The following is a 14,717-nucleotide window of genomic DNA, read 5'->3' on the forward strand; positions in this document are numbered from 1 at the left end:
ATGTATACATATGTAACATATGTAATTTCTAAAAAAGAGACCTCTACTTGATATGTTTGATCCAATTTTGATTTTTAGAAAGAATTATTGAACACTCATTGTGTACTGGATATGGTAGATTAGGCTGAGGCTAATAAGGCTTACCTTTTTCCTCAAGGAGTTATTAGTCTTAAAGTATCCTCTTTAATGAAATTATACCTGCTGGTACATTCCGCAGTAAATGGCTATTTTCGCATTACAGTTTTGTTCTTTGTTAAAGAAAATTTCTTCCAGCATACATGAATAAAATGTTTGTACTTAATACTTAGTGAACTAGTCTATTTTCTTTCTTTTTCCTTCCTCCCTCCCTCCCTTTTTCTTTTTCTTTTTCTTTCTTCCTTCCTTCCTTCTTTCCTTTCCTTTCCTTTCCTTTCTTTGATATGTAATGTAACATTGTTCTCTTGGCCAGTGTTGTTTAGCAGAATTTGCCAATCCATTATATGAAAATAAGCATCATGATTGGTACAAAAGGACTGATTTAGTTATTGGGATTGCTATGATTTGTTTAACTATGGTAAAATAAGTGTCCCTGCTAAAGCCATGCTATACTACTAATTATATGTAAAGTGTATACTTCATTTTATGTATATTTCAGTACCCAAATGAAACAGTTTGCACTATGCAAATACCTTTGGATGGTTCATTTGATCTCTTTAGATTAGAACAGAAAATTAAAAACCTATACTTAAGTTTGAATATTCCCAAACTATTCAGTTGTGTGTTCTTTAAAAAAAAACCTAAAAATTCTTTGTAAAACTGTTTCATGTTATAGATTGAGACATGCTTTTAAAATGTCAGTGATTACTGACACCTCCAGAAAACATTCCTCTTTATTTCTCCTCACCTACATCATCCTATCCGTGCAAGTCTGCAATGTTTTGATCTAATTGCATTATTCCAATATTTCATATCTCCAACTTTTTTCATGTATCTGTGTTCAAATGCATCTATGAAAACTGAATTTGACATACCTATGGTATATTCTATATCCTTTAATACTCCTGGGTCATCATCTTAGAGCTTTGTCTCCTCAGTTTTGCTTACACCCTACATCCAGTCTATCAATCAGTCCATCAGCAAATTCTACTGTTTCTCCTTGTAAAATCTGCACATTTTCCCCCCATTTAACAACTGCTCACCAACCTCCACTTCTACCACCCTGGTCCAAGATACTGTCATTTTTGTTGCCCATATCATTGACATGACTTCCTTAGCTACTCTCCGTGCTCTCAATATTTATTGACTTGTTTAATGTCTCTCTGTTCCTCTACTAGAATGTAGATTTCTTCAGAGGAGAGATTTTTATTTTGTCCTCTGCTGTATCTGCCATATCTAGACCAGTGCTTGGTAATAGTAGGAATAACAAATACTTAATTGATGGAGGAAGGAAATATGGTGGATATCAATCAACCATACCATTTCCTACCGGCCAGTAAAATGATAAAAACTCTCTAAAATTATGATCTCATCACACTTTTTATCTTTATTGGTTTTTATAAACATGTCCTCTCCCCCTCCCCTCCATACTTAGGAGCTAAAAATATAAAATTGCAAATTTAAAAAGTAAGCCACATAGAATCCTCTTTCCTGTTTGGGTGGAGCATGTGCTTTGATGTCAAAAATACTAGGTTTGAATCCCAGCCCAGCCCTTCCTTGATGGGCTATGTAATCCAATTGCTCATGTAAACCTCTCTGAGGTTCATAGTATCTCACTTCTTGACCATTTTTTTTTACCTTCAAAAGTGACAGTGTCATATGCAATAATAATAATAATAAAGCATGGTCATGTTTGTAATGTTCGTTAAATGCCTGGCCCATGATAGTTGCTTAGTCAAATTATATTATTTCTGCCATTATTTCCTAATATTAGATGATATAAGCACAAAGGTTCACAATTAAAAGAAACTGTAAATTTAAAGGGACCTTTTTTTTAATTTTAGCATCAATGTTTCTACTTTCTAAGCCATTTATTTCAGATAAGTGGCTAAATATCTCTAAGTGTTAAGATCCATACATATAATCCAGCCAATTTACATACATAAACATAAAAGCTGCCCAAGTACAGAAAATTTCATTTTTTTGCCTTAAAATAGAAGTTCATATTTTTTAAAGCTTTTATTAAAGTAACAGTATTCTTTTAACTGATGAACTTTAAAGTTAGATTATTTTAATTCACTGCTTTTTTCCTTCTCTGGTACAATATGGTAGACATTCAATAAATTAGTAAATTATTTATGAGGTTTTTACATTAAAATTTTGAGTTCAGAAACATACTTTGTTTCTAATTAAACATAAATACTTTAAGTAATGATTCAGTCTTCCCTCATCTAAACTTATCTTTTGTCCTTGAATGTTTTCAAGTGTTTTGAAAAATTAGCTCACTTTTGGCTATTTTGATTATTCTTGTTGAGAGTTAAAAATATGTAGACTGACCGTTTTCCACAAAAATAAAACACTTACTTAAAAAGAAGCATATATATGCAAAATTATTTATACACTTCTCAAGCAAAATGTCTTAAGAACCATAACATAAAATATCCCTCTTGGAGATTATAATTTTCCAGTTCAGTGTTTCCTCATAGGGCCACTAACCATCTTCGTAGAAGTTAGCCAATCAAGTGTGAAAGACCTATTTGTTTGTTAAATAATTTATTACACAGGATTACCAATTTCTTTAACACCACTACATATGGTTATTTAGTATATGTCCATATAGCAAAACACAGATGACAGATGTTAAGGAGAGAATTTTGGTTTCTATTACTCAAACTTTTAGGAAGTTTGAATAATAGAAAACCCATTGCTATTATATGTTTTCAAATTTAACTGATGAACTGAGAAAAAAAGAAAAAATGCTGCTCCAAATTCTCATTCATTTATAATTTGAACTAGGGCATATTTTCAGTTGGGGAAAGTAATTTGTGGTGGTTGTATCTGTTTTGAGTAGAGAATATTTTTTATTGCATACCTAGCCTACTTTACTCAGACTTCTAGTATTCTAGTGAAGTATTGTATCACATTATATAAAATTAAGATGAACAAAAATGTAAAGATATTCCTGAATGGTAGAGACGTACCTCTGAAAAGGTTAATGGTCTTAAATGACAGAAAAGGTAGCCTATTTAAAAGAGACTGCCATAATTTTTTAGAGGTATTTTACTAGTACAGAAAAAGTGTGAGTATATGGGATTGTGTATTTTTAAATATTTTTTCAAGAAATAGAAGGTTTTCATTCATAACCTATACAAGTAGAAAGAAGGGTAGTGTAAGATGGGATTTTATAATAGTATCATTTAACTAAAGAGCTAATAAAAATGAAATATGGTATTTACTTGGTATGGAGGAGAAAACAACAGAAAACTGTTTGAGATAAATGTCAGAGGATCTTTACCAGAGTTGGTATCCTTAGAGTCTATATTAGAATTTTCTAACATGAGCAGTGTTGTGAGTTATTGAAGAATTTCCTTATTAGTGTTATTTAAGTTATACCTCACTTCTCACCCTTTTGTTTTGTGTAATCTGCCTATAGAAGTGCAAGAGATAATTTTTAAAGATGTTTCCTGTGGTCTACCCTGCTGAACTCCTAAGTCAGTATCTCCTTTTTAGCTCAAAATTATTCTCTGTGGAAGGTTCTTATTATTGTCTTAATCTCAGTTAACATAATATAGACTTGTATGTTGTAAGTGTGGACTGGACTGTTAATTACTCATCAAATAACCTGAATTGTGTCTTTGATGAATGGTCATCATTTGAATTCAGTAGAAAAAGGCAAAGCAATATTATTCCCTACTCAAAAATACTGTATGCACTCTGAGTTACATTTTGTAATAATTTGTTAATTTATTATAATTTACATTTATAATACTTCCTGGAATAAATGGGGATGACAGTAATATGTTCTGAAATGTATGGTTCATAAATTTAATTAATACTGTGGTCACATTTGTTAAACCAAGAATAACTTCACTGGGTTTATAAAATTTGGCCAAGATAGTCCAACAAGTACTTTTACATTAATTTCCCAAGCTGAATTTAGCACAGGATATCCTAGAGCTGAACTGTTAATATAGTGCCAGTGTGAGGTATCACTTGAATAAAAAGCATTTGCTCTGAGAACTCACTTGAAAATTTTGGTCTAATAGGATATTTTCACCTTTCCAAATTGAGCTTTGAAAAATGTAGTAACTAGTCACAGAAATGACTCTTGGTCCTATGAGTCCTACCAGTGTGATCTGTCAGATGCATGGGGACAACAGAAGAGTTATAGGAATTTACATCATTTTGTGAGAGGAAGTGTGTGTGTGTGTGTGTGTGTGTGTGAAAAGTGGGAGGTATGTGTAAACAGTTTTGCTCTAAATCTAAGTAAGTTTTCCAAGTTGTGACAAACCATTGTAAATTTATATCCAGACTGACTGCAACAATGCCTTTTCAATCCAGTGGTCTGGCATCTCAAAATGATCATCAAAGTTAAGCATATAGGTACATAAATATTACATTTAACTTTGGTCTTTGTACCTACAGTGTCATAAACAACTGTATTATATAACTGACTTACCAAGAGAATTTATCATTATTCCATAATTTTCCAATTTAAAAAAAAAAAAAGCTCCTTATTTATGTTATTTGTCTTATAAGCTTGTTCCACTAGTTCCCTAATTTACTATTGATTATACATGCTCTAGTACTCTTGAATAATGTATGAGTGCAACTGGATTCTATGATGTGTTTGTGAATTGGCCTCTCTCTTCCCACTTCATTGGACCTCATCTGCCCTTTCAGTTCTCATTTATTGATTCTGGAAGCTATGGATTGGATAATGATAGACTTTGTAATGAAAGCACAAGCTACTATTTTTGCAGCTGCTGAAAATGAGAATTAGCTAGAAAGTGTAGAATTACAATTACAGGAGATGGTGCTGCATATTTTTGGGTGGTAGTAAGATCTGTTGTGTTATCTTAGCAGCTTCATCAAAGGGAATGGTTCAAAATGGGACAAGCAGAAGTACTTAACACAAAAATGCAAAATGACATTCTTTGAATTAAAATATCCATATAGTGGTAGGTGAGAAAAAAAAAACTGCTTTAACTTCAGTCTTACTGAGATAACACTGATGTGAGAAGTATTGAAATATGACTAAGCTTGTGTGAACCTGGAGACAAGGAGAAAAGACTTTAGGTCAGCTGGGGCTCAATAAATGTGGAGGCAGAATAATATTGTATACTCTTCCTATACTCTATTACTATAATTAGCCTAATTCTTTCTCTAATAGCAAATCCAAGGATATCACACTTCAGTTAATTTTGGTAGGATTTTGTTGGTTTGCTTGCTTGCTTTTTATTTTTGGTTTTTGCAAAACAAGGATTTAAAATGGTTTTGTATATAGAGGACATGCTCTTAAGCTTCTCTTGCATTCTTGATCCAAGGGAGCATTCACAAATCTACCAGTTGAATTATTCAGGAAAGTGTAGTTATCAATAAACTTACCCAAGAATGTACTGAATTCTATTTCTTTGTTAAATACAAATTATATACTTTTTATATAGCAACAGAATAAGTTATTAAAAATAAAATATCAAGCTAAACAACAACAGTAGAAACGGAGGGTGGGAGGAGAGCCTACTCTCATCACTGCACAGTCTTTTAACCCTTCGCAGTATTTCTTTTCTTTTTTTTTTTTTTTTTTACTTCTGGATATTCATACTAAAGGACAAAGCATTAATACTTTGACAATTACCTTGACCTGAAAGACACATGCTGTTTTTGGGGGGGTTTGGGGGGGGTTTTTTGCTGATACTATGTAAAATTGATTGAAGTGGTTAATTGGACTCATTATAATTTTGGGTTTGGGGAAAGTTGAATTTCCTTCATATCAAAAAAACAAAAACAACTTTCCAAATACTTAAAAATTCTAAGTCTCATTGTCTCTTTTCCAAGTCTTACTATTTGCTTTTGAGAAAATAACTTTGTCACCTTAGTTCTGCAATGAAAGAGATACTCCTTGAGAAAGCCTAGTATATCTTTTATCATTCAGTATAAACTTGAATTCCAGGAGACTACAAGTTTTTTTAAATATATAATTTATATATAGCACTATATAAGTTTAAGGTATACAGTGTAATGATTTGACTTACATATATTGTGAAATGATTACCATAATAAGTTTAGTTCAACATCTAAAATAGATAGCAAAAAAAAAAAAGGTAAAGAAATGTTAAAAATTTTTTTCTTCTGATGAGAACACTTGGAATCAACTTCCTTAACAACTTTTACATATACCATACAACAGTGTTAACTGTAGTCATCATGTTGTTCATTACATCCCTAGGACTTATTTACCTTATAAGTGGAAATTTGTACCTTTTGACCACTTACCTTCAACTCCCCTTCCCCTATCCTGGTATTGCCTCTGGTAACCAGAAATCTGATTTCTTTTTCTATGAGTTTGTTGTTTGTCTGGTTGGTAGATCCCATATATAAGTGAAAGCATACTGTATTTATCATTCTCTGTATGACTTATTTCACTTAACATAATGCCCACAAGGTGAATGCACATTATTGAGGAGACTACAATTTTAATCCTCAAGCAGCTGATGTGAATCTTTAAACTAGTTTCTTAAAATCCTTTTCTTCCATGTCGTCATCTCTTAACTGTAAGCACTATCACACCTATCTGATTCAGACACATCTTAATACTAAAATACTCAGGGTGCCTGGGTGACTTGGCTCAGTCCATTAAGCATCTGCCTTCGGCTTAGGTCATGATCTCAGGGTCCTGGGATGAGTCCCACATCTATCCGGCTCCTTGCTTAGCGGGGAGTCTGCTTCTCCCTCTCACTCTGTGCTCTCCATCTCTCAAATAAATAAGTAAAACCTTAAAAAAATATTAAAATACTCAATAGTCTTCACAATGTTGTGCTACTTCTAGCTTAAGTTAGCTGAGGATTGAACAGTTATTCAATTGCTTTTAATGTGGCTAGACTGAATTCTTTCATATAAGCAAATATTCTATATAACCATATATAGTTTTTTAAACTCTAAAACTTTTACTTAAGCCATTTTTAATGAAAAACTAAATACACGTCCCTTAACTTCTTTTAAAAATAGTAAATATGTTATTTTTTAGATCTACAGTCATTTTAGGAATGACCTCACCATACTTTAAAACCCAATGATATCCTCACAAACTTTTTTAAAAATGTAATCCTATTTTCACTTATACTAAATGACCCTAATGCTAGAGTTTTCTGTTTTCAAATATTTGCTAATCATTTTATTGTTGGGTAATAACAACTTAACAGGACTAAGACTAATAGTATTTCTTCCACCAATTAACATTTTATGCTTTGAAACTTTGAAACTTTGTTCTGTTTTTATAGAACGAAGTACAAAGATGATGTGAATAATTTTTTTTTTTTTTTTAATTTTGAGGGCCTCTAGTGATTAAAGAGGTGAGTTGTTGACTTTCTGAACAGGTGGTTTCTGGATAAGTGAGCTTTACAACAATTCTTGAATAGAAATTTGGTAATTTCCAGGCTTTAATTTGAATAAAATATTATAGATTAAACCAGTCAACTCTAAAATTTTCTATGGGCTTGATTTTAAAAGCCAAAATAATGGAAATTACTCTCCTAAATGTTAATACATCAAACTAGTGAAATAAAAACGAAATCACTAAGAAACAAGCTGTTAATTGCATAGGAAATGCCAGACAGCTGAGTTGATAAGCACCTTTTTCTCTAAAACTATCAAGAGCATGAAAATAATCCTAATTTGTAGATTTGCCTAAGATAATAACTATTCCTAAGAGTTCTTTTTGTTAATGGCAGCATGGAAAAAAATAGTAAAAACATGGGGCACTTCATTTTGTGAAACTGGTATAATAATTAATTACAACCTTGGCCCAGTAATTCAGTAGTCAGTCATCTTGCCAGAGTAAGTTCAAAGTCACTTAGGTGGTTCGTTTAAGTTTATGATTTCAAAATATTGAACTAGGCACTGTGGTCTGGAAAGGAACATAGATTAGTGAATTAAACAGATATCTCAGCCAAATAAAGCTCCAGCCCTGGCACAGCTTCTGACTTCACTGGATGACCTGAGCAAGTCACTTAACCTCCCTGTCCTTTAAGTCTCTGCCCAATACCTCTGAGAAATGTAGAAAGAAGTTAAATTAAATAGAACTGTACCTGTTGGCAAAAAGTAGATGAGTGGAGCACCTGGGTGGCTCAGTCAGTTGAAGCATCTAACTCCTGGTTTCAGTTCAGGACATGATCTCAGGGTGAGGAGATGGAACCCTATCCAGGGCTCCTTGCTCAGCAGAATCTGCTTGAGATTCTCTGTCTGCCTACCCCCACCTCTGATCGCTCTCTCTCAAATAAAGAAATAAATCTTTTTTTTAAGTGAGCAGAATTGCTAATAAGCTAATATACCTCAAAAGGCTCTAATTTTAATTGTGCAACTTTTGATCATTGAATAAGTTATTAACCTTTAGGCACAGTTCTCTAAAAGATTTCAGTGTGTGATACTCTGCTAACATTTTAGTAGAGATCAATTTGCATCAATAAATTCAGTTCATTTCCTAGTCCAAGTCCATAGTAGGCCAGATAGCCTTCTGAATAAGGTTTATTATCAAGTAGTTTAATTTCAGCAAATTGGTTAATCCAAAATCTATAACTACTGAAAAGCTCAAGCTTGAATAACTAGAACCTTTCTCTGTACTCAATTCCCTTGAAAAGAAATTACAAGTTTAAACATTGACTAGATATGCCTAGTTTCTCTTCCTGGGCCTATGCAGATTACTCTGGCATCTAAAATACCATGGCCTCTACTGATTCTGAGATATGCAAGATCCATGAGCGCCTTTTCATTTAGCACCCTCACATTCAGACTGCTATCAGACATCATCATCATCACCTATATACTTGGCATTATTCTAATGTTTCAAAATGTACATGATATTTTATAGGCCTTACCTGTGCATTTATTCATATGTGCATGCATTTATAGACATTTACTCAGTGCTAGGCATTGAAGCTAGAAAACAGTCAAGTCCTGGGCAGAAATATGAACATCCTGTGGTGATGCTTTAGGAGAACTGCAATATGACCAAAAAGCTGCAAATGGAGCCTAAGGAAAGGCTATAAGGAAGAGATAATTTTGGAGCAGAATATTGAAGATTTTCAGACAGAAGAGGGAGGGTTTCTGGAGAGGAAAGGCACAGCATTATCTAGAGCCAGGACCCCTGATTAAGAGTGAAGCCTTTGGTGAAGTTGTAGAATAGGTTCTGTGGGACTCCTGGGGGAAAAAAAGTGTCAAGAGTCAAAGCTAGAAAAATAAAGTAGGGAGACCTTTCAAGAACAAAGCAGCTTGGGCTTGGCCTCTAGACGGTGGAGGAGAGGCACGGGTTAGCTCTATTCTGTAGAGATGATTTTGCAACAGTGAGGGGTGGATGGTGGGAGGGTGTGGGATGTGACCTTGGAGCAGGAGAGGTTAGGAACAACTAAAAGCCTGAATCTGAGTAGTGGCCATTAGCCTAAAAAGGAAGAAATGGCTCTGAGAAAGATTTGGATGAGTGAAGAAGACTGGTGATCAGCTATATGAAGAATTGAAAGAAAAGTAAGTGTCAAGGCTTTTGGTTTGGACAACTGAGTAGATAATGTCCTCCTTATCCAAGATGAGTGATATAAGAGAAGCAGTGGATTATGCAAGGGAGATACTTGAGGTCCATCTTGGGCACCACTACTAGGTCTGAAATGCCAGAATAACCGGAGATGTTACAGTGCAGTTAGAAATATGAACTTGGAGCCTAGAAAGGTTTAAGGTTAGTAATAGAGATTTGGCAGTCTTCATTATGTGGTCAAAGGCAGAGAATAAGTAAGACTGCCAAGGACAAGCAAAAAGATGAACAGGCTGAGGATATACATTGGGAAACATCATCATAGTTGATAATGAAAAGTTATGACTTGTGGAGGACAGAATATGAGGGCAAGACTGGTAAAATTGTGGTCTCATTAGCAAAAGTGAGGAAATTAGAGAAGGAAATTTGATGTTTAGTTTTAGACAAGTTGAAGATTTTTTTTTTTCATCATCAGTAGGCAACAAGACATGATGCTTTATATCTGAATTGTTTCCATTTATCAATTATATATATATTTTAAAGGCTATCTGACCCTCACTAAGAAATGTATATGTTGGAAAAGCCATTGGATTGGGAGTCAGAAAGTGCTTGAGTTTGTTCTGGACCACTATTCATTCAAATATTTATTAAACATGTACTGTGCTAGATATTGGGTTGCAGTGGTAAGGTATCTGCCCCCATGGAGTTTACAAATAGAGAAAATGTAATCAAATATACACAAATAAATACGTAAATACATGTGTACTAAATGATTTTAAATAGCAGTTGTAGGATATGTGTGAATTTAAAACATATTGATGGAGACCTCTCCTAAAATGAGGGACAGGGAAGGCTTTTTTTGAAGAAATAATAATTGAGATTTGATTAAAGTAGAAGCAGAGATAGGAAACAGTTTTCCAGAAAGAGAGGATAATACATATGAAGGGCTGACAAAAGAAGGAAGCATGGCCATTTTGAATTTCTGAGAGTAGGCTATATGGATTGATTGGAGAGGATAAAGTAAAAGAGCCTTTGAATGGGTCTGGTGAGATGGGCAGAGTCTAGATGATTGAAGATTTCATATGTCTCCAGATATTTATTCTGGAAAAGAAGTGGTGGGTGCTTCCACCAGAGTGGTAGTGAAGAAGGAACGAAGTAAACTAATCTGTAAGACATTTTAAAAAATAATATCAGCAGAACTTTAAAAATTAGTGTGGGTGGGGTGAGGGAGTCAAAGACGAATCTCGGGGTTTTTTCTGGTTTGCACAACTGGATGATGATGTTGCCATTTTACTAAGAGGGAGATCCCTGGAAAAGCAAATAGATTTGTGGGGGAGTAGGAGTTCAGAAGCTCAGTTTAGGGTATGTTGAGTTAAAGAAACATTTGAAATATCCAGGTGAAGATTCCAAAATAGGCATTGACACACAGATCTGAAGGAAAGGACTAGAAAAAAGGAAGCAACAAGGCAGGAGTCATTGGACCATAAATGTCAATATAAAACACTGGTGTGGACAGGATCATAGGGATAACGGTGTCTACGGAGAGGAGGGCCTCGACTCAAACCTTTAAAAGGAATTAAAACATATAAAGTCCAGGTAGAGAAAGATAACATAGCAGATGAGAGTGAGATCATGTGACCACATAATTAATTAGTAAGAAAAGCAGGAAAAAAGTGAGTATTTCAGGAAGGAGGGAAGGAGTAATCAGCAAACACTGTGCCTTTGGGCAGTGCCTAAAATCTGCTTGTTTACCTGTTAAACAGGTAATGTTTGTCTGCATATCTCAGATCATTGTTGATCAGATCTGATATTGTTGCTCTGATCAGATAAGATCTGCTAATGTTTGAGAAATGTTGAAATCTGTCATTTTTATTATGTAATCATTCTACATTCCCAGGGCTTCTTGTTTGGTTGGTTGGTTTTTAACACTAGGACCATTCAAACTCTTATCTTACTCTTCCAGGCCTCTTTAGAACAATGGAAGAGCCAAAAAGATAGGAATTTGAACATGAAAATATTCCTAGTTCTTTTGCATAGTTGCATGGAAGCAATTATATTCAGGATCTGGAGCATCTCTCCCGCTTACTTTTCTCTCCTGCAGTTCCCCTAGACACCTGGAAGTCTCCAGAAACTATTTTGGGACTTGTGGGTCAAGGCTTGAGTGCCTCCATTCTGTAAATAAGACCACTGGATAAGCAGTTCTCTGTGATTAAAGTGCTGGCTAAGGATGGAAAAACTTTTGGTATTCAGAGGATGCTGTATTGGTACACTCTTCCTTCATCTTAAGGGTTAATTAGTGACACATCACAAGCTGTCCCCACTTTGACTTCTGGAGTGGTCATTACTTAATCTTTTCAAAGACGGAAGGCCAGACGATAGGGGCCTCTTCCTGCAGATCTTAGACATCCAGTCATCTAGGACAGTGATTGTCCTTTAACCTCACTGCTGAAAAGTAGAGCTAACTAGCACCGAAACCTCACTCTTCCTGTAGGTCACTGTGGTAATAGTCTCAACCACAATAGACTACTGTGTACAAATGATTCATTTCCAGACTTCTGCTTTCCTTTAAAGAGTCAGCTGTCATGTGCTGCCTGTGACTCATTCAAGCTCCTTTGCCCCAGGGAAATAAGCACTCTCAAGAGTCCCGAGTTCCAGGCTCCTCCGAAGCCAAGACAGTCATGTTGTTTTTATGATGGTGCAGCACAGAAGCATTCTCACTAATTCCCACATGCTCTTCTGCCAGTTAAAGGACCATTGTTTCTGAGCCTAAGGACTAAGAGAAAAGGGAATTTGTGTTGCTTTGATTATGCAGGCCAAAATTAAGCCAGTGGTAGCATGTAAACTATTAAAGAGCTAATAAGTATTTCCACAGTGATTCAGAGGGTGAGAGATGGCCATACATATACTTGATATTTCAATTCCATAATTTGCTTATCAGGGAAGGCAGAGACTTTTGGAAATTTCAGAAAGTGACCTTGAACTTTTCAAACACAATAAATTGTGTTTGCCTAATGAAGCTCTACAAAGGGCACTGATCTTATGTTTGTTTTCCCCCTCCTTGTTTTTAAAAATTGACATGGTTTTCTAACCTGTGGTTTTTTATTTAGCGAACTGAGAAATTTAGTAGTTTTAAATAAGGATTTAATATTGAGGAAGTTTTGGTAGTCACATTTTCTTAATCTCATTTCCTGAGCACCATCTCACCAACATCCTTTATATTCCAGAATCGGGTCAGCTGTCACATGCATTTTTTGCCAAATGTTCATACTGTTGAGGTCAGAGACAGATGAATCACTTATTGCCGAACTAAATTAAGCTAAAATGTGCCATTGGCAGCATCTCTCTTACAGAATTATTCCCTGCTACTACTTGTGTCAGTATATTTTGGATGCTTGGATATATTATATTCATAAATCAAATAAACAAAGGCAAAAAATGTTTTAAATGTGTGTAGGAGCTAAAAAACCTTATGTTCTTTTTTCCCCTAATATAAATGAAAACTAATTATGTAACTAAATGTCAAATCTAGTCTATATAGTGATTTTTAGATACTATCAACCTTGACATTATTGGCAACCATTTTATGGACAAATCATATTTTATAGTTTGGTTTCATATAGTATAAATGAAGTCAAGTTCAGTTTACTGGATATTTATTTTAAATAAGGAGTATCATAACCTGGATAATGTGAACATTTAATTTTGTGGTTAAAACCTGTTTAATGAAGATCTGTTTCATTGAAAATACATACTGGTTGCCTTTAATCAATAACAAACTAAAACCTACCTTTTTCTATGATGAATAGCAACTTCACTAAGATAGAATGGATATAACTTTGTGTGACTCTCCCAGTTTATTTCTGGTGATTTAAGGAAATTTTACATTGTTCTTAAAGCAAAACTCAGGGAAATTTAATTTTTAAAAATTTCGTGAATTTCATTAGTAACAGAATAGTATTCTGAAGTCAAAAGATTATCATTAATAGCAGTTGATCAAATTCACAAACTTATTGAGCATCTCTTTTATTAAAGACATTGGAATAGGAGCGCATGGGTAGCTCAGTGGGTTAAAGCCTCTGCCTTCGGCTTAGGTCATGATCCCAGGGTCCTGGGATGGAGCCCCACATCCCTGCTCAGCAGGGAGCCTGCTTCCCCCACCTCCCCCCCACCTCTCTGCCTACATGTGATCTCTGTCTGTCAAATAAATAAAATCTTAAAAAAAAAAAAAGACATTGGAATAAAACTTAAAGAATAACAAAAAATAATAATAATAACACACCCCACCAAACCCCCCCACACACACACACAGGGAGCTTTTAATTTAACAGAAAGGTAGTTACACAGTGAACAAAGTTTAATAAGAATTTAAAACCAGTAATTTAACTAAAGGTGTCATGGTATATAGCATATGCTTAATTACCCAATGAATGATACACTATAGGCATTCAAAAAAGGCATAGGACACTTGCAGATGTAATCAAAGAGGAATTTACAGGAATAGGTGGGATTTGAGCCAAGCCAACTATTAATAATTTTACCAATTGTGGGCTAGAAATAGAAACAAACATGTTTGGTGTTGGAGTGACAGCTCTGCAGGGCAGCTTCTATCTAATTATCTGCCTACATCCACATAGTGATTCATATGTTTGTTTTCCAGTTCACAATTTACTGAAGGCCATTTGTCTAAATATGATGGCAGTTACAGTGTTGGCACCCCCATTTTTAGAGTTGATTGGGCTGAAGTGTAAAAAATATACAAAGTGTCTCATTGTAAAAGATCATCTATGCTCTGAAGATAGACATTTGTTAATATTCAAGAGAAAAAACATTTACAAACTCAAGTTGTAAAGGTAACGAGAGCTTATTAAAAAAAAATAGTCTTGAACTTCAGTTGCCTGAGGGTCCTGTTAAAAATATAGATTCTGAATCTGTAGGTCTGGAGTATGTGAGAATCTGTGTGTCCATCAGTTTCTCTGAAGAAGTAGATGATGCTGGTCTCTGCACAGAGAGAATAACACCACGGTCCAGGGAGGGCTAGGTCTTCAACAGTAAAACCCCACTGAAG

The 14,717-nt window shown here is 34.6% G+C and overlaps 1 protein-coding gene across 22 annotated transcripts in view; it reads left to right on the forward strand.

The window, feature by feature from the left end:
* The window catches only part of CAMK2D (calcium/calmodulin dependent protein kinase II delta), a 323,815-nt gene that overhangs the window by 297,018 nt on the left and 12,080 nt on the right, over positions 1-14,717 (forward strand). The gene's annotated exons all lie outside the window — the stretch shown is intronic.

The sequence above is a fragment of the Mustela putorius genome, unplaced genomic scaffold (genome assembly GCF_011764305.1).
Source record: "Mustela putorius furo isolate JIRA1106 unplaced genomic scaffold, ASM1176430v1.1 tig00000868_pilon_pilon_pilon, whole genome shotgun sequence".
In the NCBI taxonomy this organism is placed as follows: domain Eukaryota; kingdom Metazoa; phylum Chordata; class Mammalia; order Carnivora; family Mustelidae; genus Mustela; species Mustela putorius.